We start from the raw sequence: 25945 nt of genomic DNA on the forward strand, positions 1-25945 counted from the left end.
TTTTGCCACACTTCCCAAGAAGTGGTCATCCAAGGGGAAGTGGTCTGTCTGTGATTGGACAGTCACCCCCCCTTCGCTTTTCACCCCAGGAGCAATGATAAATAAGGCAGACCTGCACCCACACCTCAGATCCCTACTAGGAACAACATCATTAGAAGAAGGACTGCACTCCCTGGGCCCTTAACCTGCACCTGGACACTACACTCTGAAGGACTGCACCAGCTGCACACTTGGGTTTCACCACAAAAAGGACTTTGCCTGGCTTCAACTAGGTCAAGAATGGTCTAAATAGCTAACAAGAGTCCCCTGCATCAAGTCCTGAATAAACTGACCGGCTGACCACTGTCCAGTGGTCATTTTGGAGTTTGAGCCAGGTGCATTGTGGAAGTTTGGAGAAGATTGGAGAACTTCTGGTGAAAAGCTCCATAAAGGGACTGACCCGACATCAAGAATCAAGCCGGCTTACGACGACTGCGACCCGGCCTGACTTGCAGGTTTGTCCCGCTGAAAAGTTACAGAACTCCAGACTTCCAGGATTTCACCAGGGGCTCCTGGATAGGCAATCTGACGATGTTGATTTGAAATCGGCTTGCTGTGGAGGGTAATCCAACCACGGAGAGCAAAAGTTCTAAAAAAGTCAAAAGGTAAAAAGTTTATTGGGACTTCCCGCACAGTGTATCTGAGGAGGGTTCAGGGTCGTCAGATCAAGATTCAGCTTTGGCCTGGATGAAGATTGTCGTCCGGAAAAATCATTTAAGTCCGAACTTAGAATTCTTCACCAAGGTTTCCTGCGACGTGTATCCAAAGAGGGCTCCAGGGAGGTCGGATTGAATTGGTGACTTTGTCCCGCTGAAGAAAATCGTCAAGAAAAAGACTAAGGCCCTCATTTTGACTTTGGTGGTCTTTTGCAAAAACTGCCAAAGCCGGGGGTGCAAGAAGATTACCAGTGCTGGCGGTCTTCCAGCCACCATATAACGAGTACTGAAGGATTTCCACCACATTTTGGGTGGAAATCCTCCAGTAGTCATGCTGGCAGTCAGAAGTGCATGGGCAGTTCCTTCCTACGACCTCACCCCGCCAAAATGACAACACCATCCGTATTACAAGCAGTAATACGGCCTGGCGGTGTCCTGATGGCAGTTTGCTGCCGGCGGTGGAAGCGCCCATTCCCTGCCGGATGACTTCCTCGCCGGACAAGGTAAGTCCATTGTCTGAGAGGGGGGGTGGGATGGTGGGTGGTGTTGTGTGTGAATGGGTGTTGTATGCGTGTGTGAATGTATGTGTGTATGCAGGGTTGAATGCATGTATGGATGTTGAAGTGAGCGCGTGTATGGATGTTGAAGTGAGTGTGTGAATGGATGTTGAAGTGATTGCATGTATGGATGCTTGTGAGTGTATGCGTTTGTGTCAGTGTTGGTGTATGAGTGTATGCGCGGTGTGCGAATGAGTGTCTGTTGCGAACATGTGGTGATGCTGTATTAGAGGTAGGGCTGTACTAAAGGGAGACGGGGGTGCTGTACTAGAGGGTTGGTGGAGGCGCTGTACTGGTAGAGGGGTTGGGGGTTATGGTATGGAAGGGGGTGGGGGGTACTGGGCTTGCAGGGGGGTTGGGGGAGTCTTCTGCCAGTGACAGGTAGCGGTGGCGGCGCTACCACCGTGGAAACCCTGGATAACGCCGGCAGTCTTCATTGGACCGCCGGGTCATAGATGCTAATCTCTGGCCCGACAGGTCCAACCACCCTGGTGGTACAAGCGGGGATGTGGCGGTTTGGCGGAGGCCAACTCGCCACACTCATAATGTGGCTGTCTTCACCGCAAGCCTGTTGGCTGTGAAACCGCCACTGTGGCCCTGGCGGTCAGAAGACTGCTGGGTTATAATGAGGGCCTAAGTCCGAAGGTAAACTTTTGACCAAGTCCTCCAGCTTTCTGTAGCCGAGCAAGCCTCCATTGTGGTCGGCCTCAAACTTTGACTTTACCCCGGCCTAGTGCAACCAGATGACCAGATTGGCGCTTTTAGTTTCTATGCGCTAGAAAACCTTAATTTTTAAAAATTCATATCTCTGGTTCCCCTTGTCTGATTTTAATAGTTTTGGTGTCAATTTAAAGATAAAAATATAGTCTATTTGGATAGATTGGTGTTGAATTTTTATTGTGTTTTGTGTTTTACTTATTTACCGTTTTGTGATTTTGAAATGCTTTGTACACCTGTCTTCTAAGTTAAGCCTTATCGCTCGTTGCCAACCTACCAAGGTTGAGCTGGGTTTAGTTTATTGAGACCTGAGTGGATCTAGTGGGGATTAGTGAGCTATTGCTAAGTGTAGGTGCTTACCTGCCTTTGCCAAGAATCCACTTTCCAATAGTGTGGGGCACCTTTGACCCCTATGGGAGGCAGGTGACCATGTAACAAATTGAATAAATTAATATAAAAATACCCAGTGTACCTCCACATTCCACGACAAGTGTCCAAGCCTCACAACGCACCACCCACACCCCATCAATCACCCAACATTGCACCCTTACACACACAACACCCCCCACAGAGTCAACACAACCATGTCCCCACAAAAGCATCCACATTTGAGGGTCATGATGGATTAAATTGTCAGGGTAGAGCCACAACTATTTGAAGAACAGGTCCATAATGGTCTGACAATTGAGATGATGTGTCTGGATGACATGCTTGTTCCTTCACGGTTGCAAGGTCTACTAGTAGATGGTACACTGGTAGTTGCCTCACTCTCGTCATGGCAGGATATCTATGTTGAGAGGAAAGAATGTACAATGAGTCATGCAGTAGGCACACGTCTGCAGCACATGGTATATTAACCAAACCTAACATCTGTAGGGGATGCGTAGCACTCCTGACATACAATACAGACCATGGATATGCTTGTTACACCCTTACTGCTGCACATTGGCTAACATGTAAGTAAGATAGGACATATGTAACATATGTAATTGAACAGGTGTGGGTGACTGAGCAGTCTGCACTGATCACACACATATTTTTTTTATCTACCTATATATATAGCCATCGCCTGTGTACCTCCAAATAGCTTAAGAGAGCTATCACCATATATACAGCATCAACATGTCATTGTGTCAAGATTGTCACATTATGTTGCACAACCATGATGGCACATCATAGGGTTACACAGATATTTGGGCGAATAAGTGTCTGACACACTAACCACATCCATCGATTAAGAGTGCCCAAACCGGCACCTGACCTACTGTGGTGGACAGTTGGACGTGACCTAAGTTATCATGTTGGTAGGCATTCGCAACCGCCGTGCAACTTGTCATTGGTTAACATTGCTGCCTTTGGTGGACTGGGGCCAATTGCGATGACCACCGGTGGTGAAGGTCCTTTACGTGGTGGCCGTGACCGCCATTTTCTGCAGCCATGCTCACTTGACTTCTGACACTGTTGCTAGCAAGACCTCCATGATGTGAGGTGCTGTTTACTGCCTCTGGAAGACATTATGCCACGTCTTGCAGGTGATAGAGCCCCTGCCTTCAGCCCGGAAGAGCTGGAGAAGTTGGTGGAGGAGGTCCAACTCCTGTATGAACAGCTATATGGGGCACCAGAGGAGCAGGTGAGTCCAATGCCCCAGCCATGTGTAATAGGGGTTGCGTGTGACGTTGAATCGGGCATGTGTACTGGTGAGGGAGTAGATGCATGCAGATGGCATATAGGCCCTCATTACAACCCTGGTGGTCGGTGTTAAAGCGGCGGTAAGACCGCCAATAGGCCGGCAGTAAAAAAAATTGAATCACGCCCTTTCGGAAACCGCCAACATAGACAGCCACTTTAACACTCCGACCGCCACGGCGGTACAAACAAACACTGCGGCAGTCACCGCCAACAGACAGGCGGAAGACAATGTACCGCCCACCCTATCACAACCCGGCAATCCGCCACCTTTTCCGGGGCGGAACCAACGCGAACGAAAACACGGCGGAAACAGGACTTGGAAGGGAACACACTCACCTCTCCACACCCCACGAGGAACCAGGACGTCATGGAGCCAGAACTCCAGATAATCCCTGCGATGGACTTCCTGCTCCTCTATCAGGAGCACAAAAGACGTCAGCGATGACCACGGTGAGTACTGCACCTACAACACAGGGGAGGGGGGAGGGAAAAGAGATTGACACACACATGCAACACACAACACCCCCACCCTCACCCACAACAACAAACACAAATACATGGCACAAAATTACACATACACCCCCCCCCGAAGGAACGCAAGGACAAAAGGAAATTAGTTGAACAATTGTAATAATGAAAAATCCAGTAGTCAAAACTCGCAATGCAGTATATAGAATTATGTACACCAACTACACAAGTCCGGATAGTGCACCAATTATTGTCCGTGGACCCCCGGGCCCAAAATGCATGGGCGAGGCCCACGCATGATACCAGACATCAAACAGAGAGAACACTGCAGGGGCATCAGATCGAAATGAAACAGGCACCTCAGGGAGGAAAGGGAGGGGGGCACCTCAGCCTGATGAATGCACAACGCCACTGCTCCACGAGGGGGCTCCATGCACACTGCTGTATCCTGAGGAGTGCAAAGCCACAGTCTCTCAAGTCTCTCCAGTGGGTGGGCTGCCCACTGCTTTATCCTGGGGAGTGCAAAGCCACAGTCTCTCAAGTCTCTCCAGTGGGTGAGTTGCCCACTGCTGTAGCCTGGGGAGTGCAAAGCCACAGTCTCTCAAGTCTCTCCAGTGGGTGGGCTGCCCACTGCTTTATCCTGGGGAGTGCAAAGCCACAGTTTCTCAAGCTCTCCAGTGGGTGGGTTGCCCACTGCTTTATCCTGGGGAGTGCAAAGCCACAGTCTCTCAAGTCTCTCCAGTGGGTGGGTTGCCCTCTGCTGTATCCTGGGGAGTGCAATGCCACAGTCTCTCAAGTCTCTCCAGTGGGTGGGTTGCCCACTGCTTTATCTTGGGGAGTGCAAAGCCACAGTCTCTCAAGTCTCTCCAGTGGGTGGTTTGCCCACTGCTTTAACCTGTGGAGTGCAAAGCCACAGTCTCTCAAGTCTCTCCAGTGGGTGGGTTGCCCACTGCTGTATCCTGGAGAGTGCAAAGCCACAGTTTCTCAAGTGGATAACAGTCTGCACAGGTTCTGGAGGGGGCTTTGTGCCCAGAGTGCTTCATCCTGCCAAGGACTGAGGTAGTGGATGCCTTTCTCCACTGGTTCTGGAGGGGGCCTTGTGCCCAGAGTGCTTCATCCTGCCAAGGACTGAGGTAGTGGATGTGAATCTCCACTGGTTCTGGAGGGTGCTTTGTGCCCAGAGTGCTTCATCCTTCCAAGGACTGAGGTAGTGGATGCCTTTCTCCACTGGCTCTGGAGGGGGCTTTGTGCCCAGAGTGCTTTATCCTGCCAAGAACTGAGGTAGTGGATGTCTTACTCCACTGGTTTTGGAGGGGGCTTTGTGCCCAGAGTGCTTCCTCCTGCCAAGGACTGAGGTAGTGGATGCCTTTCTCCACTGGTTCTGGAGGGGGCTTTGTGCCCAGAGTGCTTCATCCTGCCAAGGACTGAGGTAGTGGATATGAATCTCCACTGGTTCTAGAGGGGGCTTTGTGCCCAGAGTGCTCCATCCTGCCAAGGACTGAGATAGTGGATGTATCTCTCCACTGGTTCTGGAGTGAGCTTTGTGCCCAGAGTGCCTCATCCTGCCTCATCCTGCCAAGGACTGAGGTAGTGGATGTGATACTCCACTGGTTCTGGAGGGGGCTTTTTGCCCAGAGTGCTTCATCCTGCCAAGGGCTGAGGTAGTGGATGCCTTTCTCTACTGGTTCTGGAGGGGGCTTTGTGCCCAGAGTGCTTCATCCTGCCAAGGACTGAGGTAGTGGATTTGATTATCCACTGGTTCTGGAGGGGGCTTTGTGCCTAGAGTGCTTCATCCTGCCAAGGACTGAGGTAGTGGATGCCTTTCTCCACTGGTTCTGGAGGGGGCTTTGTGCCCAGAGTGCTTCATCCTGCCAAGGACTGAGGTAGTGGTTGCCTTTCTCCCTTGAAAGTGGTGCAGCATGGAAGCTGCCCAGGCTCCTGAAACTGACCACCAGCCTCAGATGACTGACCACTGGGGATGGCAGCCAAGTCTGTGGTGGTGCCACTGGCTCAGGATGTCGTGGGGCCGATGGCGGTGCTTGTGGCGGGGTCAGTAGCGGCAGTGCAGGCGGCGGCCTCTGTGGCAGCGGTGCTGGCGGCAGCCTCTGTGGCAGCAGTGCTTGCGGTGGGCTCTGTGGCATCGGTGCTGGCGGCGGGCTCTGTGGTGGCAGTGCTGGTGGCGGGCTCTGTGGTGGCAGTGCTGGTGGCGGGCTCAGTGACTGTGGTGCTGGTGGCAGGCTCTGTGGCATTGGTGCTGGTGGCTGGCTCTGTGGCGACGGTGCAGGTGGCGAGCTCAGTGACTGCGGTGCTGGTGGCGGCCTCAATGACAGCGGTGCTGGTGGCGTTGCAGGTGGCGGTGCAGGTGGCGGTTTTCTCCGCCGTTCGGGTTGGCGTCGACGTGGACAGAAGGTGTGACACTGGTCCCATTGTCTGTGCCACCATGCCCTCTCCTGACCTGCCCTTTCTTTTCTGGCCCTTCCCCACCTTGGATGGTGGCGCAGCTGTCTTGCCACTATCCCCTTTTGTTTTCCCTGAGCCCTTGGTGGCAGGTGTTTTCTGCTTCTCCCTCTGGGATGTGGGCAACTTTTTAACTTTTGCAGGTGGCGGAATGTCCTTGCCCTCGCTCCGTGGCACACTGGCAGCCCTGATGGTTGGCGCACTCCAATAGCCCGCAGTTGCTGGCATCACTGTGCCTTGTGATGTGGTGGCTGAGGTGCTGGGTTGGGACCTGGAAAGCCTGGCCCTAGGGGACGGGCGGGAGGGAGGTGTAGGGAAGAGGTCAATATTAGCCAGGAAAAGTTGTTTAGACACACTAGGACGGGTAGATGGAGTGGGTCTGGGAGTGGAGGAAGAAGTGGTGGTTGCAGGAGGTGTACGTTTGCTGAATTTGGGTGAAGGTGCATGGGCTGGAGGCTGTTGTGAGGTGGATGGCTGTTGAGTGGGTGTGTGCCTGCGTTTGTGTACTTTGGGAGGAGGGCTCACAGACACACTGGGAGAGGTCACAGGGGATGTGTGAATGGTAGTGGGGGTGGTGAGTGCACATGAGCGGTGTGTGGTGATGTGCGTGCTGGTGATGGAGATAGTGGCTGAAGATGTAGTGCACGCAGGTGTGAGTGGAGACGAGACAGGGAGGGAGGAGGAGGACGTGGAGGAAGGGGACACAGTGGAGGCAGTGGATGTTGGTATGTCTGCATGGGTATGAAACTTGTGTGCGTGCCTGTGGGATGTGTGGTGCTTATGTTTGCCTGAGCCACCCTTGTGTGTTGAGCTGTGTGCATGCTGGTCTGATGGTGTGCTTGGAATAGGCTGAGGTACAAGGGATTGGGTCTGGGTGGAGGAAGTTGGAGGGGGGAGGTTGGACACAGGGGATAATGGCTGCCCTCAGTGCTGAGGCCAGAGCCTGAAATGCTCTCTGTTGGGCTGCCTGGCCAGAATGAATGCCCTCCAGGTATGCATTTGTTTGTTGCAAATGCCTCTCGACACCCTGGATGGCATTCCCAATGGTAGATTGCCCAACAGTGAGGGATCTCAGGAGGTCAATAGCCTCCTCACTGAGGGCTGCAGGGCTGACTGGGGCAGGGCCTGAGGTGCCTGGGGCGAAGGAGATGCCCACCCTCCTGGGTGAGCGGCCACGGGACATACGCTGAGGGGCTGCTGGGAGGGCAGTGCTGGTAGGGGGGGTGGCAGCTGTACCTGTTGATGCGAGGGCACAGAGGGGCCCGCCACCGCAAGGGAGTTCCCATCAGAGGAGGAGTCGCTGTTGCTGCTGTCACCTCCTGTCCCTGCCGTGGAGCTCCCTTTGCTCTCCGTCCCACTGGTGGCTTCAGACTCCGTTGTCTTGCCCTCCAGGGCCAAGTGGGATGCAGCTCCCTCCTGCTCTGGTGCCACTGCTCCTCCGCCTGATGATGCTATTGCACACAAGAACAGGGAGACCACAAAAGGGGGGGAGACCGAAGAAAGACATGTTCAGTGCATGCAGTACCACTACCGTTGGCGGACACTACAGACACAGCCGCCCTCTGTACTACGCCATGCACTTATAGTTCCTAGATTATTCACAGGGCCATGGGGTACAAGGCCTATGCCGGACAAAGGGACCTTGCCTACAAAGCTCGCCCTGGCCTAGGGTAACCCCTTGCCCACATCGCCCACCCAGACATCTCGTAATGCGCACAGAGTCAGATGAATGTGACTGTACTCACCCCCTTGTGGCTGCTGTGATGCCCTCAAGCGCCCATCCAACTCCGGATACGCCACCGCCAGGATCCGGAACATAAGGGGGGTCATGGTGCGACAGGCACCCCTCCCATGTTGGGGGGCCATCCCCAACTGGCCTCCGCCGTCTTCTTGCTCTAGCGGCGAATGTCCTCCTATCTTTTCCGGCAGTGGATGCTCCATCAGTGGTGGACCCCCAGGGTCCGGACGTCCTTGACGATGGCACACCAAATATCCTTCTTCTGGTGGGCGCTGACCTGCAAGAATAGTACAGGAGAAAAGGAAAAACTTTAACTTTCCGGACCATCACAGTCATTGGCCCACGTTTCCACCCTTGCCCTGATGCACATACACTCACCGTCCGCTCATGCAGGGCTCAGTCCCCCTCCATGTATCTTCCATCCACATCACTCCATACAGGCATTGCCCATGCAGCATGTTCAGAGTGTACTCACCTGTTTGTCTGGAGGACCTTAGAGTAGCGTGTACTGGGAGAGGACCCCATCCACTAACTTCTCCAACTCCTCCGAAGTAAAGGCAGGGGCCTTTTCCCCAGACACATGAGCCATCATCGCTTCCAGACTGAGGTCACAGCAGCACTTGCAGTGTAGGTCCTTTCCTGTTGAAGGTCAGGTATCAAGTGAGTGTACAGATAGAAAATGGCGGTCACGTCCGCAGTGGTGCGTACCGTCACCGCCGGCGTACATCGTCATTGGCTCCTGGGACCCATAGGGTCCAATGTTAACCAATGCAGGATTGCGCCGCGGTTTTCGACCGCCTACCGTGATGGTGTAGAACGCCAGAGCAGTTACCTCATATCCCCTTGCCCCACCTTACAGGTCAGGCAGCCGCCATTTCAGGGAGCCACATGGCATTAATAATAACTGCGACACACCTATCGAGGCCTTGCATACACACAGTAACAGGCACATTGTGGATTAACAAATTAGTGCAAATGACATTTTGTAATACCTCAGTGTTGGCTGACTCTCTGATCGCTGTTCTCGTCCATAGGGCACATCTGCTGGGGCAGGTGATGAGATGGCGGCATCCTCCGGTGTACAGACCGCTGGTGGACCTGTCGACAATGGAAGAAAGACACGTAATAGTCACCGACAGACTTGATCGTGCAACAATCCATGAACTGTGTGCCCAGTTGGAGCCAGGCCTGATGTCATCTATCCGCCATCCCACAGGGATACCCTTTCTAGTGCAGATCCTGTCAGTACTCCATTTCCTGGCCAGGGGGTCTTTTCAAACTACAGTGGCCATTGCATCAGGGATTTCCCAGCCAATGTTCTCAAACGTGTTGTCCAGAGTGTTGTCTGCCCTGCTCAAGCACATGCGCAGCTACATCATTTTACCTCAGGTGGAGGATTTGTCTACAGTGAAAGGTGACTTCTATGCCCTGGGACATATCCCCAACATCAAAGGTGCCATTGATGGGACACATGTGGCCTTGGTACCCACCGCAGGAGTGAGAAATCCAAAAGGGGTTCCCTGACTAGATGAGCCTAACTCGTGCAGGGAAAGCTACTGTAGAGAATATCTAAATAACGAGCTACTACAATTTACTTGTAGGTATAATATCACTATAGATAATGATCATCGGAGTGTTGTATGTCGAGGACAAACAATGGCATGAGAAAGACAATACGGCTGGGCATAGAATGAGGAATAAACATATTCTAACCGTACAAATTAGTTTTATTTAATGAATTTACACAATGTTAAAACACATAAAAATTAATGACAAAGAAAACAATCGACAATATACCTAAGTCAGACATACCGCAATCATACCAGGCTAAAGATAGCCTAAAAATTGAAACATACAAGATTACAAAAACAGGGAACTCAAAAGGTCCTAATATAAAAAGGGTAGTACAATAACAATTATAAACAAATAAGACAGTCAATTACCTATCAATGAGGAGAGGGAAAGAAATACAAATCTGACAGGGTTAGGATAACGGTCCTTACTCTGATACTAGCTGGATCTATAATGGAATAAAGGACAAATAATCCCGTTAAATCCGGCTACTCAGATCCTAGTCACGATGGGCATTGAAGCCTTATATACGAACATTCCACAGAGAGAAGCTTGGCATTCAGTTGCCCGCCTATTCGAAAAGGAAGGCATGACAGAACATTCTGCCTTCATTTTACAGTGCTTAGACATTGTCCTTTGAGAGAACTTCTTTGAATTTGATGGACAAGTGTACCAACAAAAGAAAGGAGTTTCCTTCGAGGAAATGCACATATATAACGAGGTGGCACCTTTTTTCGAAAATATTCACTTTTGGTTGCGTTATATAGATGACATTTTTTTCATCTGGACAGGCCAAGAAGAACACCTTAATGAATTTAGTCAGTGGATCAACGTGTGTGATCCTAATCTAAAATTTACCATCCATACCAACCGAGAAAAGGTAGAGTTCTTAGACATCTGGATCGGCCACAACAATCTCCAACTCGAGATGTCTCTGTTTACTAAACCCACAGCCAAAAATACCATACTCCATTTTGACAGCTTCCATCCTACTAGCCAGAAACAAGGGATACCCTTCAGTCAGTTTCTACGCATTCGTAGAAATTGTTCCAGTCTCCGAGATTTTGAACATCATGCGGACATCCTGCAACAAATTCATTAAATAAAACTATTTTGTACGGATAGAATATGTTTATCCTTCATTCTATGCCCATCCGTATTGTCTTTCTCATGCCCTTGTTTGTCCTCGACATACAGCACTCAGATGATCATTATCTATAGCGATATTATACCCGAGGATTATCCTTCCTACAGGTAAATTGTAGTAGCTCGTTATTTAGATATTCTCTACAGTAGCACCCCCGCAGGAGTGAACAGGTGTACAAAAACCGGAAGAGCTACCATTTTATGAATGTGCAGATGGTGTGTTTGGCCAACCAGTACATCTCCCATGTGAATGCCAAGTTTCCTGGCTTAGTGCATGACGCTTACATTCTGAGGAATAGCAGCATCCCTTATGTGATGGGGCAATTCCAGAGGCACAGTGTGTGGCTAATAGGTGGGAAAGGGTCCTATACCCTGTGAATAGTTGTCTGGGTCTGGGGTTGTCCCTATGGGTTAGTGTGTGTCTAACAGTTGTCCCTCGACATTTGCAGGTGACTCTGGGTACCCCAATCTGTCATGGCTACTGACCCCAGTGAGAAATCCCAGGACAAGGGCAGAGGAACGCTACAATGAGGCACATGGGTGAACTAGGAGTGTGATCGAATGGACCTTCGGCCTCCTGAAGGCCAGGTTCCGGTGCCTCCATATGACAGGTGGTTCTCTCTACTACTCACCAAAGAAGGTGTGCCAGATCATCGTGGCCTGCTGTATGCTGCACAACCTGGCTTTGCAACAACAGGTGCTTTTTCTGCAGGAGAATGGTCCAGATGGAGGTCTTGTGACAGTTGTGGAGCCTGTGGACAGTAAAAAAGAGGAGGCAGAAGAAGAGGATATCAACAACAGAAACAACGTTATCCTGCAATACTTCCAGTGAGACTCAAGTAAGAAGATATCACTGCCTCACACATCTCATACAATTGTTTGACCTATCGTAAGTCTGTCACTTTCACCCAGTGTATGGACCCTGACTTGTCACTTTGCCTTTCCATTTAACAGATGTGGGTCCCACTGTGTGACCTCTGCTATATTACCTCATGGACTAGAGCTGTGTTACATTGGTATGTTGACAATAAAATTGACATTGCTATATTCCATAGTTATTACAAATACACAATTGTGAACGCACAGACTGACTCCAGATTGTTTTGTGATTCAAGGGTGTTTATTTCTGTGCAAATAAGTGGAGGCGGTGGTGTTGATAGACTTGAGTTCCTCCCTGATCCCCAGATAGTGTTCCTACTGCAGCCGCTGGGTCTCCTGAAAGTTGGCCAGTACCGTTGCCATCGTCTCCTGGGAATGATGGTATGCTCCCATGATATTGGAGAGGGCCTCGTGGAGAGTGGGTTCCTTGAGCCTGTCCTCCACCTGTTGCACAGCTGTCCTCCCAGTTCCCCTGTTTTCCTGTGCCTCTGTCCCCTGAACCGTGTGCCCACTGCCCCCAGGTCCCTGATTTTCTTGAGGTGGTGGGTTTGCCTGGGTTCCCTGTAGTGGTGGATATACTGCTGCTTGACGTGTCCTGGGGACAGAGGGATGGGCCTGCTGGGTGGGTGCTGTGCTGGTGTTTCCTGAGGGGGGAGGCTCTGTGGTGGCATGTGCCAGTGTCAGGGGAAACGACTGTCCCGAGGTCCCAGATGGGCCGGGCTGGTCATCTTGATCCAGTGGGACAGAGCTGCTGTCATCACTGTGGGCCTCTTCTGTGGGGGGACTGGACATGTCTGGGACTGTCCGGTGATGTTGGGTAGGGGTCCTGCAGGGGTGTAAAGGCATGATTATTGCATCTGTGTGTGCCATCGTGTGCAATGGGCGAGTGACCCTGTACTCCAGTGCTTGCATTCTTGTCTAGGACCTTGTGTGATAATTGGTTTGGGGTCTGTGTTGGTATCTGTTGTGGACATGCTTTGGTGATGGGTGTCCATGCTTTGGTGTTGCATGCAGGGCTTGGTGTTGGGATGGGTGGTTTGTGATAGTGGGACATTTGTGAGGTATTGGAGTGATGGGGTGAGGGTGAGGGTGGAGGTATGTGATAGCATGCAGATAGGGTGAGGGATGTAATAGTTAAGAGTTGACTTACCAGAGTCCATTCCTCCTCCTGCAAGGCCCTCAGGATGCAGTATATCCAAGACTTGCTCCTCCCATGTTGTTAGTTGTTGGGGAGGAGGTGGGGATCCGCCGCAAGTCCTCTGTACTGCAATCTGGTGTCTGGAGACCACGGAATGCACCTTTGCCCCGTAGGTCGTTCCACCTCTTCCTGATGTCATCCCGTGTTCTTGGATACCGTCCCAATGCGTTGACCCTGTCGACGATTCTGCGCCATCTTCCTAGCAATGGAGGTGTGCTGCACCTGTGATCCGAATAGCTGTGGCTCTACCCGGACGATTTCCTCCACCATGACCCTGAGCTCCTCCTCAGAGAACCTGGGGTGTCGTTGAGGTGCCATGATGTGGTGTGGGTGATGTGTGAGGTGGTGTCGGTTGTGATGTGTGAGGGGATGTGTTTGTGTGTGTTGTCTGAGGTGCGTGGATGGTGTGTCAGTGATGGTGTTGTGTGCCTGTGGATGCTAGTGTTGTTTCTGGGGTGTCTCTCTCTGGTCTTCTTTCTCAGTTTTGGTAGTAAGGGTTTGTGGGTGATGTGAGTGTGTGTTTTATATTGGATTGGGTGTGTGGGAGTGGTGTGTGTATGTGTATCTGGTGTGTGTATTTCGATTTGTCCAATGTTGTTATGTTTTGGAAATGTGTGTGTATTTTGAGCGCAGCGGTGTGTACCGCCAATGGAATACCGCGTTGAAAGACCGCCGTGTGGATTCGTGGGCTGTGATAGTGTGGGCGGATTCCTGTTGGTGTGACGTGTCGGTTTTGTTATCGCCAGTTTATCACTGACCTTTGGTGTGGCGAACTTGTGTGGGTGTCTGGATTTTGGCGGATTCCGAGCTGTGGGTCGTAATAGCTGTAGCGGCATTCCGCCGCTGCAGCAGTGTGTTGGCGGTCTTCTGCACGGCGGTACGCAGGATTTACTGCCAATGTTGTAATGAGGGCCATAGTGACGACATGTGAGACGAGAGGATGGGTATTTGTGGGTACTTGCTGTGACAGATGTGTAGTGACCACTCCTGCTGATATGGTGCATGTGCACTTAACTTTCTCCTTTTGTCTGTGTCATCCATGCAGGTGAACACTCGTCAGAAGAAGGGGCTCTCGCATGCCATTGCCAAACAAGTTTGAACCCTGGAGGTCCACTGCCGGCAGAGCACCCACTGCCATAAACGGTGGGAGGACCTGAGATGCTGGACCCGGCTGGGGATGTCCTCCCAACGGGTGAGGGATGCCCGTCGGACCCCCCTAATGGCCGCATTTTGGCAGTGGCCTACCCTGAGGTGGATGAGCGTTAAGGGCAGCACAGCAGCCACAAAGGGGTAAGTGCTGACTGTATCCTAGTACTTGGCTCTGGTTATATGGTGTTTGCTGTCTCAATGTAACTTCTGTGACAATGTAGTAGGTGCTACATGCATGTACACTAGTGGAAATCAGTAGTTCCCACCTTGCCTGAGTATTAGATGTAAATGTGGCATCATGGTGTGCTGTGTGTACGTTTTGATCACCTGTATCAATACCTCTCTATGACTGCATGTGGAGATGCTCAAATGACAATGCCACATGTGTGACTCCCTACTGACATTTCTGTGGATGTGAGCTGGTGTATCACCCTTCCAATTGAGTATAACCTTGTCCATCCATCAGCATATGAGCGTCAGTGGCTCTAAGGTGTCGGTCCACTCCCATCTGTGTTGATCAACTGTACATGCAACTGGGTGATTCACTTTTTTGGTACAGGGACCATTAATATCTAGTACTGGTACAAGTATAGACTCCATGTGAGGCAGCCATCTAATAGACACCAAAGATATGGCCTATATAGAACAGTACATATGGGTTTATAGTTGTATCTGCATTGTACGTTTATCTTCATTCTATGGGGTATGTGAAGGTAGCAACGGAATGACATTCTATTTTGGGTTTCTGATTTGGTATATTTGGACTCATCATGGATTTCCATGAGGTTGACATGTAGGTATTTCACCTTTAACCCAAAGGCTTTTTTCTAGAGGTGGTGAGTGCCTAGGTGGAGCAACTCTTTGACAATATGCAATGTCAATACTATGTGTGCCAATGCCCTACCAATTACAGTGCAGCATCGGTTATCTGCTGTCTACCTCATGTCTCAATGGTTACTTGGGGGCACATCTTATGAAGTGGGACAATAATTGCTACCCTTGGCATAGCTAATGTGGGCTCTTTGGAAAGGATTAGATTTTGAATGACTTATGTGATCAAGATGAAATGGTTTTGTTGTACCACTATTTCTAAAGCAGCCTTTTGTTGTAGTGGGATATGTTATCAATGCAATGGTAGTCGTGTAGGACCATGTGTGCATCATGTGTACATGTCATTTCCATGTGACGTCTGTTGTCTGGACATAGGTACAGGTAATTACATGTCAGGAATGGTGTGAGTGATGATGGTTTACACATTGTCAAGTCGTGCAACTGTAACTCCATGTCAGGTGGAATGGTAAGTGCCTTACGATGTATTTATCTGGCTGCCTGAAGTTTATTTCTTGTGACACTGCACTCAGTAATTGACTATGGATGTATCATGTGTGCTATGTAAGCCATTGTAGCTGCACATGCATGTATAAAGTGATGTGGTGTATCTGTGTGCACACCTGCAGACACAACACTGACATTCACTGATACAGCCACGATTCCTATCTTACCAACATCCTTCACAATAGCAGACCCGCAGACATTCACCCCAGTCACATCTGCAGACACCACAACCACAAACACACCCACATACAGCACATCCGCCATACCTGCAGTAACCACTCCAACAGACAGTCACCCATCAACCACGTCATCTCCCAGGTCCTCCTCCCCCTCTCCCCACAAGATACATAAATGCCCACGCTCACTCACCCAACAGACACAGCACACACAAGCATTCCTCGCACGCACATGCACTCAAAACAACCACCAAGACACGTCCTACAACCACTCGTTCTCCCTTCACTCCCAAACCCTTTTGCCATGACCGTCCCCGTATGTCGAAGAAGTTTTTCCTCTCGGAGTTGTCCCCTTTCCCTACTCCTCTCCTACCCTGGGTGACCCCCAAAAGGTCTGTGTCCCTTCCCAAGTCCAGCCCTTCAACCTCCAAGTCCTCCCCTGCCCCCTCGTAGTATCCATGCCCCTCCCCCTGCCAAGAAGTGGACCCCTCCCAAATGTTCCCAGCCCTCCCCTAAGCCTTGCCCTAAGCCCCACTCCCAAGCCCAAGCCCAAAGACCCCCCTCCCAAACCAAAGCCCAACACCTCCCCATTCACCCCTAATCCCTGAGGTGCCTGCCTACCTGTCGAGGTTTCAAGGTTACATATTGACGCCCCTACCTGTCGAGGTTCCAAGGTTACATATTGGTCCTGCCTTTCTTTCCTCAGAGCTGTTATGGTCTTGCCTGCTTTAGTTTGTGTGTGAGTGAGTTTTGTGTGTGGGGGTTGTGCTACCAGTTGTGTCTGGGCAGCATGTGTGGGTGTGTGCTTTGCATTTTTCCTGCAGTAATGGCTGTTGTTAGACCTGGCAGCATTTTGGCATGACTCTCCTGTCTTTTTGCGTTCTGACCTCGTGTTTTTATGGTTTATTGGACTCTGTTTTTGCTGGTTTATTGTCTCTGAACACTTTACCACTGCTGATCAGTGCTAAAGTGTAAGTGCTCCCTAAGTAAATTGTATATAATATAATAATAATTGGCATATTTGATTTATTGGTAAGTCCCTGGTAAAGTACAGAAGAGGTGCCAAGGGCTTGTAAATCAAATGCTATTAGTGGGCCTGCAGCACTGATTGTGCCACCCACATTAGTAGACCTGTAAATATGGCTCAGACCTGCTACCTCAGTGTCTGTGTGCGCAGTTTTAAACTGCCAATTTGACCTGGGAAGTGTACCCATATGCCAGGCCCAAACCTCCCCATCTAATACATGTAGGGCACCCCTAAGGTAGGCCCTAGGTAGCCCCGTGGGCAGGGTGCAGTGTATTTAAAAGGTAGGACATGTACTTATGTGTTACACATATCCTCACAGTGAAATACTGCCAAACTCGGGTTTCACAGTTGCAAGGCCTATCTCCCTCATAGGTTAACATAGGGGCTGCCTTTAAATAACTTTAAAGTGCAGATTCTCTCTTAGGGCAGACAGAAATATGGAGTTTGGGGTATTTTAACTCACCATTGAAAAATACATCTTTAAGTGAAGTTGGTCTTTAGATTGTGAGTTTGAAAATGCCACTCTTAGAAAGTAGGCATTTTTTTCTAAAACCATTCTGTGACTCCGCCTGCTTGTGGATTGCACGTCTGGGTTCGTTTGACAATTGGGCTGCTGTGAATTCCCTCTAGACATTGACACAAAGGGGTTTGGGGTGGAGCCTTCTTATCCTAATGGGCCATCTGAGCTAGAGTGGAGGGAGGAGTGGTAGCTTACCTGAAAGGACTGTGCCTGCCCTCACACAGTGCAGTCTCCAACCCCCTTGTTTGCGGCTGGGGCCTGGCCTGGATAACAAAGGATCTTGCAAACACTTGAGACTTTGCTTTGAAGTTTGCCAACTTCAAAGGCAAAATGGGGTCTAAGAAAACTCAAATCCCCAGACTGGTAGAATCTTTCTGGAATCAGGAGGAACCTCTGCCCAGGAGAAGAGCTGAAGACCTGGAGGAAGAGTATTGTCCCTTTGGTGTTTTGCTTTGCTGGACTGGCATGCAGTTGCTGCTTCTGCCTGAAAAGAGTGCAAAGGGTGAACTTTGCTGTGTGTCCTGCTTGAAAAAGTTCTCGAAGGGCTTAGAGTAGAGCTTGCCTCCTGTTGGAAGTCTCAGGGACACCAAAGACTTCAGTTTCCTCGACCTGCAGCACGGGGAACTGTGTGTTTTGTGCTGTTCAAGAGGAGAAACCACTGAGCCGCTGCCAACGAAGCCACTGGCCTGAACCATGACCTGCCAACGTCGCACAGAGTCGCATTGCCCCGCTTCACATTGTGACCCTGGTCTCACCGAAGCTGTCTTTGGACGGCTTCACCAAGCCACTGCTCGCACCGCGACCTGTGGGCCCCACATTCCGGCACATTCTGGCATCGCCTGTTCACACTGCAGCCTGGGCATCCCCGACGCCGCCGCTCCTGCTGACACCGGCACCGCTGCCTGCACCGTGGCCTGTGGACACCGTTTGTGAGGCACACAAAGTACTGTCACAGCAGCCCTGGTCCACGGACACCAGCAACATCGAATCCAGTATCATCACCAGGCGTCCCTGCCCCCACCGTGGCCTGTGGACACCGCTCGTGAGATGCCGCGGCTGGTAAAAACTGTTGGTTTTGTTGATCATGACGCCGTGATAGCCCCAGGTGGAGCTATCAACTTCAAGGAACTGTATTTTTGAGTAAATCTTGCAGAATTCATATATTTATTACTGTATGGTGGATTTTTATCATATTTTGGTCTTGTTTTGTATAGATAAATGTTGCCTATTTTAATAAAACTGGTGTGGTGTCCTTTTGTAGTGTGTTCATTTATTACTATGTGTTATGTGCAAATGCTTTACACATTGCATCTGAGATAAGCCTGACTGCTCGTGCCAAGCTACCAAAGGGGTGAGCAGGGGTTATCTGAGCAGGTATCTCCCTTATCCTAACTAAATTGAGGGTCCCTACTTGGACAGGGTGCAAACCGACTGCCCACTAGAGACCCCATTTCTAATAGCTGTGTATTGTGTGTTGGACATGTAAGTGTTTGGGACATGCATTTATGTTGATATTGTGTGTATTAATTGTGTTGACATTTGTTATGTGGAGTGTTGTGTGCCCTTGTGTGATTGTACTGTGTGCATGCGTGTGTGTGGTGATCGGTATGTCAGAACCGTTGTGTGGTGTGTATGCGTGGTATGACGTATGCCTTGTATGTCTGTGTGATTGTGTGTATTGGTTCTCTTGTGCTGTTACGTAGTGTTGTATGGTTTTGCCAGGTGGAGGTGTGTATTGTGGTTGCTTGACGGTGCTTTGAGGTGGTGCGGTTGTGCTGTAGTTGTGTGATTGGTGGTGTTGTTGTTTGACTGTGCCGGTGCTGTGTGTCTGCGGGTTTGTGTGTGTTTTGGAAGTGTATGTTGGCCGTGGTGTGTGCACTATGTCTGTGCGTGTGTGTATGTGGCCGTGTGTGAATGTGCGTGTCAGTGTGGGAGTACGTGTATGTGTGTCGCCATCTCTACCTGGTGAGGATGTGTATGTTGTGTGTGCGTTGATACCTTGGCATTATGCAACAGTGACAGGTAAGTGTGTGTACTCATGGAAGCTGTTGTCGTTGCTGGTTTCGGAGTCATTGAACGAGCAGGAGCAGCAGAAAGACGTGTAGTTCAGGTTCCATGGCGGCTCCAGATGGGCATGTGTTTCTGAAGGTGGGTGTCTCCTTTTATGGAGTTGGTTTCCACCAGGGTTTCCGTGGGGTGTGACCATAGCGGAAACCTTGGTGGTGTGAAGCCTCATAATCTGTCTGGCGGAAACATGGTCTCCACCGGCCTGAAGGTGCCTAGTGTCGTCCGTGGCGTGACCGTTCTGGCAGTGCTGGCGGTGAATGGGCTGTATTCTTTTGCGAACACCACCATGGTCATAATTTAGAGGTCTTCTCCGCCAGCCTGTTGGCGCTACGACCGCCACCACCAACATGATGGTCATGAGACCACCAAACTTGTAATGACCCCCAAAATGTCCACCTATCTCTCTCACACAGACACACAAAAATACACTGGATTCACAAAATCGCCACATAGCCTGCAAAGTCGGATGCATGCAAATCAAAGAAAACAGGACTGCCCTACTCTAGTTGAAGTCCCTTCCTCTTCCTCCACCAACAGAAACTTGCAGAGAAAGGATTGCACAAGTATACACCTTTTCCTCAATATTCCCATCCCACTTAGCAACTCCTTCTTTGCCATGCTCTGTGGCCTGCTTCTGAAACTTATTTGAGCTGGCTGGCATCCACGCATTGGCTGAGGCACTCTGATACTCTCATACGAATATGGTAGATTCAGTGTACCACACTGTCAATTATGTTATTTAGCAGCGCAATGTCAATTCACCCACCATTGGTTCCACGCCGATGCTCGCCTCCCATATTCCAAACCTGAGATTGACAAAAGCCGTATCAACATCACTGGACTTACTCCTTCCCGTGGGACTTTCCTTGGACCGCACAGACATTCATACTCTATCCACCACCAGTTGGGCTTGGAGGAAACTCTACTGGGAGGTGGGCTCCTCTACTCCTTGTCATTGCCGCTGGCAAATAATCTCTGTCTCCCCATCTCCCATGAAAAACTGGTTCAGCGCACACTAGCACACACATTTGGTGACCTCTTCCTAGATGGCCACACCATTGTGCAGTCTGTGTATGCCCGATTTGCCATTGCATCACACGTGAACTGTTTTGTTATGCATTCACAGTGCACTAAAGGCTGCAATCCCCATCTATCCACTAGCCCCCGGATGAATCCTCCCATCCATAGTAATCACGAACCGCACCGGAAGACCCTGAATCTCCAAGCTGTACCATGCAGGCGTAGTCAGATTGGCCCCTCACAATGGCAAAATTAGGGGCACCTGTGAGGCTGATTTAGGATACCTACTGACAGACAAGATACTGGCCACATGTTGTGCACAAACTGACTTCGTTTTGCCCAGCCACCACCACAAACTCATACACTGCACATTTTTGCACAGAGCCTATGCTACGCCTTACACATCCTAGCATGCCTCGCCACCACAAGATCCTCCAACTGCCCCAAATGCCACCTCCCTGGGGCAGATTTTGTGCACATGTCATAGACGTGCAGTCACCTTGAATCCTTCTGTTGCACCATTTTCTCTTGCTTCACCCAGATGGTAGACATAGCCCTTACCTCTGTCTTGTTGCTACCACTACTGGGCTATGTCCAAGATATACCTAATAGCATCTGCTGCTTCACTGCCAATGCACTACTCCTGGCCAAATGCAAAATTGGCCTGGACAGCGGTAGTAGACACTTGCCAATGGCCAAGACTTGGCTTGATAGCTTAGTTTACTGCAACACCACTAGTGAACTGTATGCTTCCCTGCAGCCCCTGATCTCTAGGCTGAAAGACATCTGGGACCTTCTGCAGAATTACCTGCTGGCAATGGAGGGCGAGGACACAGGCACTTGAGCGGTTGTGATACACTAGCCTGGAAACAGGTATCTTGCATACCCCTGTTTATATATACTTGATACAATGTCCTCCACAACCACACCTCTCCCTCTTACCTCTGGTCACCACCCCACGTGGCACGACCTTGCTGTTCTTAATGTCCTGTTGAAAATTACAAATAAACTTCATGTCATACTGCAATGTTGTCCGTGTGTTGTTCTCTCCCCATATTATGGGATTACTGACTGTCTACTTATTTTTCTTTGAGGTAAAAACGATAAGGTTTAAGAAATGGTTGGTTACCACCTGGGGAAGAACAAAGGAAACTACTAGGGCCCATATTTATACTTTTTTAGCACCACAGTTATGTCATATTTTTACGCTAAAGCGGTGCAAAATACAATTGTATTTTGTAAGTTTGCGCCGTTTTCGCATCAAAAAGTGGCACAAATGCGGCACTAAAAAAGTATAAATATGGGCCTAGGTACGTAGACTTGGATTCCTGGAACTACCCCAACCCTAGCACCAAGAGGGACATGCAGGCAAAAACTAACCCACATTTGGTATGGCTACATGGCCCTCCAAAGGCCCTAAAATAATAAAAAATATCTCTAGCACACAAGCAGCTAGAATGTGAAAAATACATTCAGAGCAGACTATGCCCCAAAACGTAAAACATAACACAGTATAAAGGCAAATTGTGAAAAGTCCTCAAAAACACAAGAAAAATGAGGCAACTCTGGGCCACCACTGTCCATAAGTGGCCCTCAAATCTCACATGGGCGTGCCTGAACTCCCAATTTAAATTCCAGGCCATAAGCAAAAAACTAACTGACTGGAAAAAAACAAAAAATTAACAAACATAATGGTGCCTGTCAAAACAAATATTTAGCAAAAAAACTGCACTCAACTTACTTCATTTTTCATTGAAATGTACATATTTCAACTTCCAGGGGTGGATGATGCAGCAGCGATTGCAGGCTAAGCAAGAGTAATGCTTTCTCTTCAAAATCCAAATCCAAAATGACCAATGGCTGGACAAATCATAGGGAGAAGTCTTAAGGAAGAGGATGTTGATGCTGTATGTACAGCAGCCTCAGTCTGTATGACATTTCCTTTGTGTAAATCAAATTTTTTAAAAACTGATCTCATAACTGACATGAACAGTTCGCAGAGGTACAAAAGTTAACATGAAATGTGTTTTCAAAGTATGTAATCTTTGTCTACATAAAAGTAGTGCCGCTTGCACGCAGGATGGTTGTGTTGTTGCTGTGCATTGATTGCGTCATTCCAATGCTCTTGTGGTAGATTTCATCCCTGAAAGAAAATCCTGTTTATGCAAGACTATTGAATGGCGTAATCTCTGAATTTACGTGTAATTTTTAGGACACAAAAATCCAGAGATTATGCAGAATTACTCTGGTGTAACGAAAATTACACTCTGGCCTACTAAATGTGTGGTGCAAAAAAAACAAACAAAAAGCAGATTATTTACCTGCTGTGTAAACTATGCAAAATCCTTCTGACACAATCAATTTTCATAGACTGTGGCAAATATTGGATGGCTGGGACATTAATCATTCTTTACTACACGTCTTAAAACAGTTTGACAGGGCTGCCTTGAAAATGTGCAAATCTCAACATTTCACATTTTATTTTGAAATGTGCGGTGTCTACTTTTTGGCGTACTTAAAGCTACTTCTCTGTCACTAATTTTTTTAGAAGTTGGGCAGGCAAGTCTGCCATAACCAGCAGATAAAGCCCCTATAACGGGGAGAGGGGAATCTAGCACAAACTAACTTTGTGAAGGAATGAATGACAGCACAGATTCAGACATTCCAATACACAATATAATGAAGCTTGTGATTCCAAATTCAATTTGACTGAGACCAGTGCGGAAGAGATATCAGTCTGATTATATCTATAAAATTCACCAGCAGCACATAATGTGCCAGTGTCAGCCGTTTTTCAAGCCTCAAATACTGACCAGATCTAAAAATTATTTTCCAACATTATTCAGCACTTATTACCCCTATGTAGGGCACTGAAGCGATGACCTACTGGGATAGAACACTACATTGCGGAGGGTGTGTGGTTGGAAGTGTGCTAACTTTGTTTTGATCCTATGTGGGAAGTGTTTGTGCTGGCAGTTTTAAACAGCTCTGCAGGTCCCTTTATGGTGTTTCTCTTGATGGCAGACCACTTAGCTGGTTACTGCCTTAGAGTGGACATTCTTAGTTAAAGTTCTTAGTTGGCCAGCAGCATGTGGCAAATCTTTATTCAGTGCCTGTTCAATCAGTAACAGGTGGTTTGTTGCTGTAGACTGGTATAGTACTTGACAATGGCCAAAACATGTAGCAGTTTAGTCTTATTGAGTGTAAGAGTGATTATTGACCCTTTGTGACCAATAATCAACTGCCCAACCAGTGAGTATTATGGTATTATTGTGAGTCAGGGGGGATGTATATTGTATTCTATTGTAATTGTATGTATATTGTATGTATATAACAACTTACTGCCCCTGGCGAGATGTTTGTAGTGCTTTTCTCCAGGCAACAAGTTCTCCAGTAACCAAGGTTACTGTTTTTTTCAGAGGTTGTCAGTGGTTTTTTGGGATGTTTTCTGTCCGCAAGGAAACAATTCCATGCATTTACTGCAGGTTCTCTGTGCCAGATTAAATTAATAAGAGTTAAGTGTTATCTTTACTAGGAGGAGGTATGTGAATTAATGTAAAAGGTTGGTTGTAATAGTAAATGAGCTATAATATAATATGTGTTTTAGATTTGTGGCAGTAAAGGGGAGGTTGTAATCTTTAAAATCCAGGAATAGAACAATAAGGGCTAAGGTAACAAGCATGCGATTTAGAGTAGACGGTGTTCAGAGAGAAGCATGCAGAGGATGGAAAGAAACAGACTTATTCGAAAAAAGACTCAGAAATCAGAAGCTTTAAATCAAGGTCACTTTTCATGGACATACAGGGGAGGATTTTTGAGGTTACATGCAGGATGCAAAACTGTAGAAAGAAACAACATTATTTGCTTATGAGATATAGTTATATGAGGTAATTTTGGGTAATTTTGATAAGCAGGAGACTTACTCCGCAAACATTCTTTCCCTTGAAAGGCTCCTACTAAAACGCCGCCATTTTGGATGGCTAGGATATGCCAAGACATCCGTGATACATAATGTTTCAGTATCCATCACATTACAATGTTTGCCATTTTACTTTCTTTTTATTTTGATCATGATGAAGTGTGAAAGAAACGAGTCACGTTTCTAGATAGAGATATGGATATTAGGATGTTGCTCTCTTACTTTGTGTATACCGCAGCTTATCGTACGAACTGAAATTCTATTTAAAGTGCTATTTAGCATGTACACATTTCGTACATGGGTATAGAAACATGATTTGTGCAAAACTGAAATATCAATTAATGTATGATATTGAATTCGAGTGCATGTTATATTGTAATCACTTTAATTAACTACACAATAAATATGTTTACTTACATATTTTGACATATTTACTCCTTTTTAGTGTAGGAAAGTACCCTCTTTTTGGCATGTTACCCCAAATTTCTGCTTGATGTCAGTGTGTTTTGACTGTGTCACTGGGATCCTGCTAACCAGTACCCCAGGGCTTATGGTTTTTGGCCTGCTTATCAGTATGTTTGAAAGTATGCTTGACTGTGTCACTGGAGTCCTGCCAACCAGGACCTCAGTGCTTATGCTCTCTGTTCTCAAATTGATCACTACATACTGGTAACCCAGTATTTAACCCCAAATTGACATGCTGGTCACTCCTTATAAATCTCTAGTAAGTGGTACTTAGGTTCCCATGGCACTGGGGTTCCGGGGTATCCCTATAGGTTGCAGCATTACTTTTGCCACCCATAGGGAGCCCATGCGAGGGCTTCTGCAGGACTGCCATTGCAGCCTGCATGAAATGGTGCATACACCCTTTCACAGCCATTTTCACTATATGTCAGGCCTTCCAACCCTGAAGGCTGGCTGCAAAGTACCTGTGTGTGACGGCACCCCTGCACTAGCAAAGGTGCCCCCATGTCATCCAGGACCATTTTCCCAGACTTTGTCAGTGCGGGGACGCTATTTTACGCGTGCACTGGACATAGGTCAATATCTATGTCCAGCTTCACAATGGTAACCCCGAATATGGCCATGTCGAACAACTGAGACTTGTACCCCAATACTAATTCTAGTATTGGTTGCACAATCTCATGCACTCTGGGGTCTCCACAGTGGTCTCCCAGTACTGGCATACCGGCCTTCTGAGGTTTTCCAGGCAGCCCCAGCTGCTGCCACCTCACAGACAGGTTTCTGCCCTCCTGTTGCTTGAGCAACTCAAACCCAGCAAGGCAGAACAAAGGATTTCCTTTGGGAGAGGGGTGTTACACCCTCTCCCTTTAGAAATATGTGCTACAGGCATGGGGGGGTAGCCTCCCAGAGCCTCTGGAAATGCTTTGAAGGGCACAGATGGTGCCCTCGTTGCATAATCCAGTCTACACTGGTTCAGGGACCCCCAGTCCCTGCTCTGGCCAAAGGAAAGGAGAGTGACCACTTCCCTGTCCATCACCACCCTATGGGTGGTGCCCAAAGCTCCTCCAGAGTGTCCCTGGGTTTTGCCATCTTGGATTCCAAGGTGGTGGGGCACTCTGGGAGCATCTGAGTGGCCAGTGCCAGCAGGTGAC

The sequence above is a fragment of the Pleurodeles waltl genome, chromosome 7, assembly GCF_031143425.1.
Source record: "Pleurodeles waltl isolate 20211129_DDA chromosome 7, aPleWal1.hap1.20221129, whole genome shotgun sequence".
Lineage (NCBI taxonomy): Eukaryota > Metazoa > Chordata > Amphibia > Caudata > Salamandridae > Pleurodeles > Pleurodeles waltl.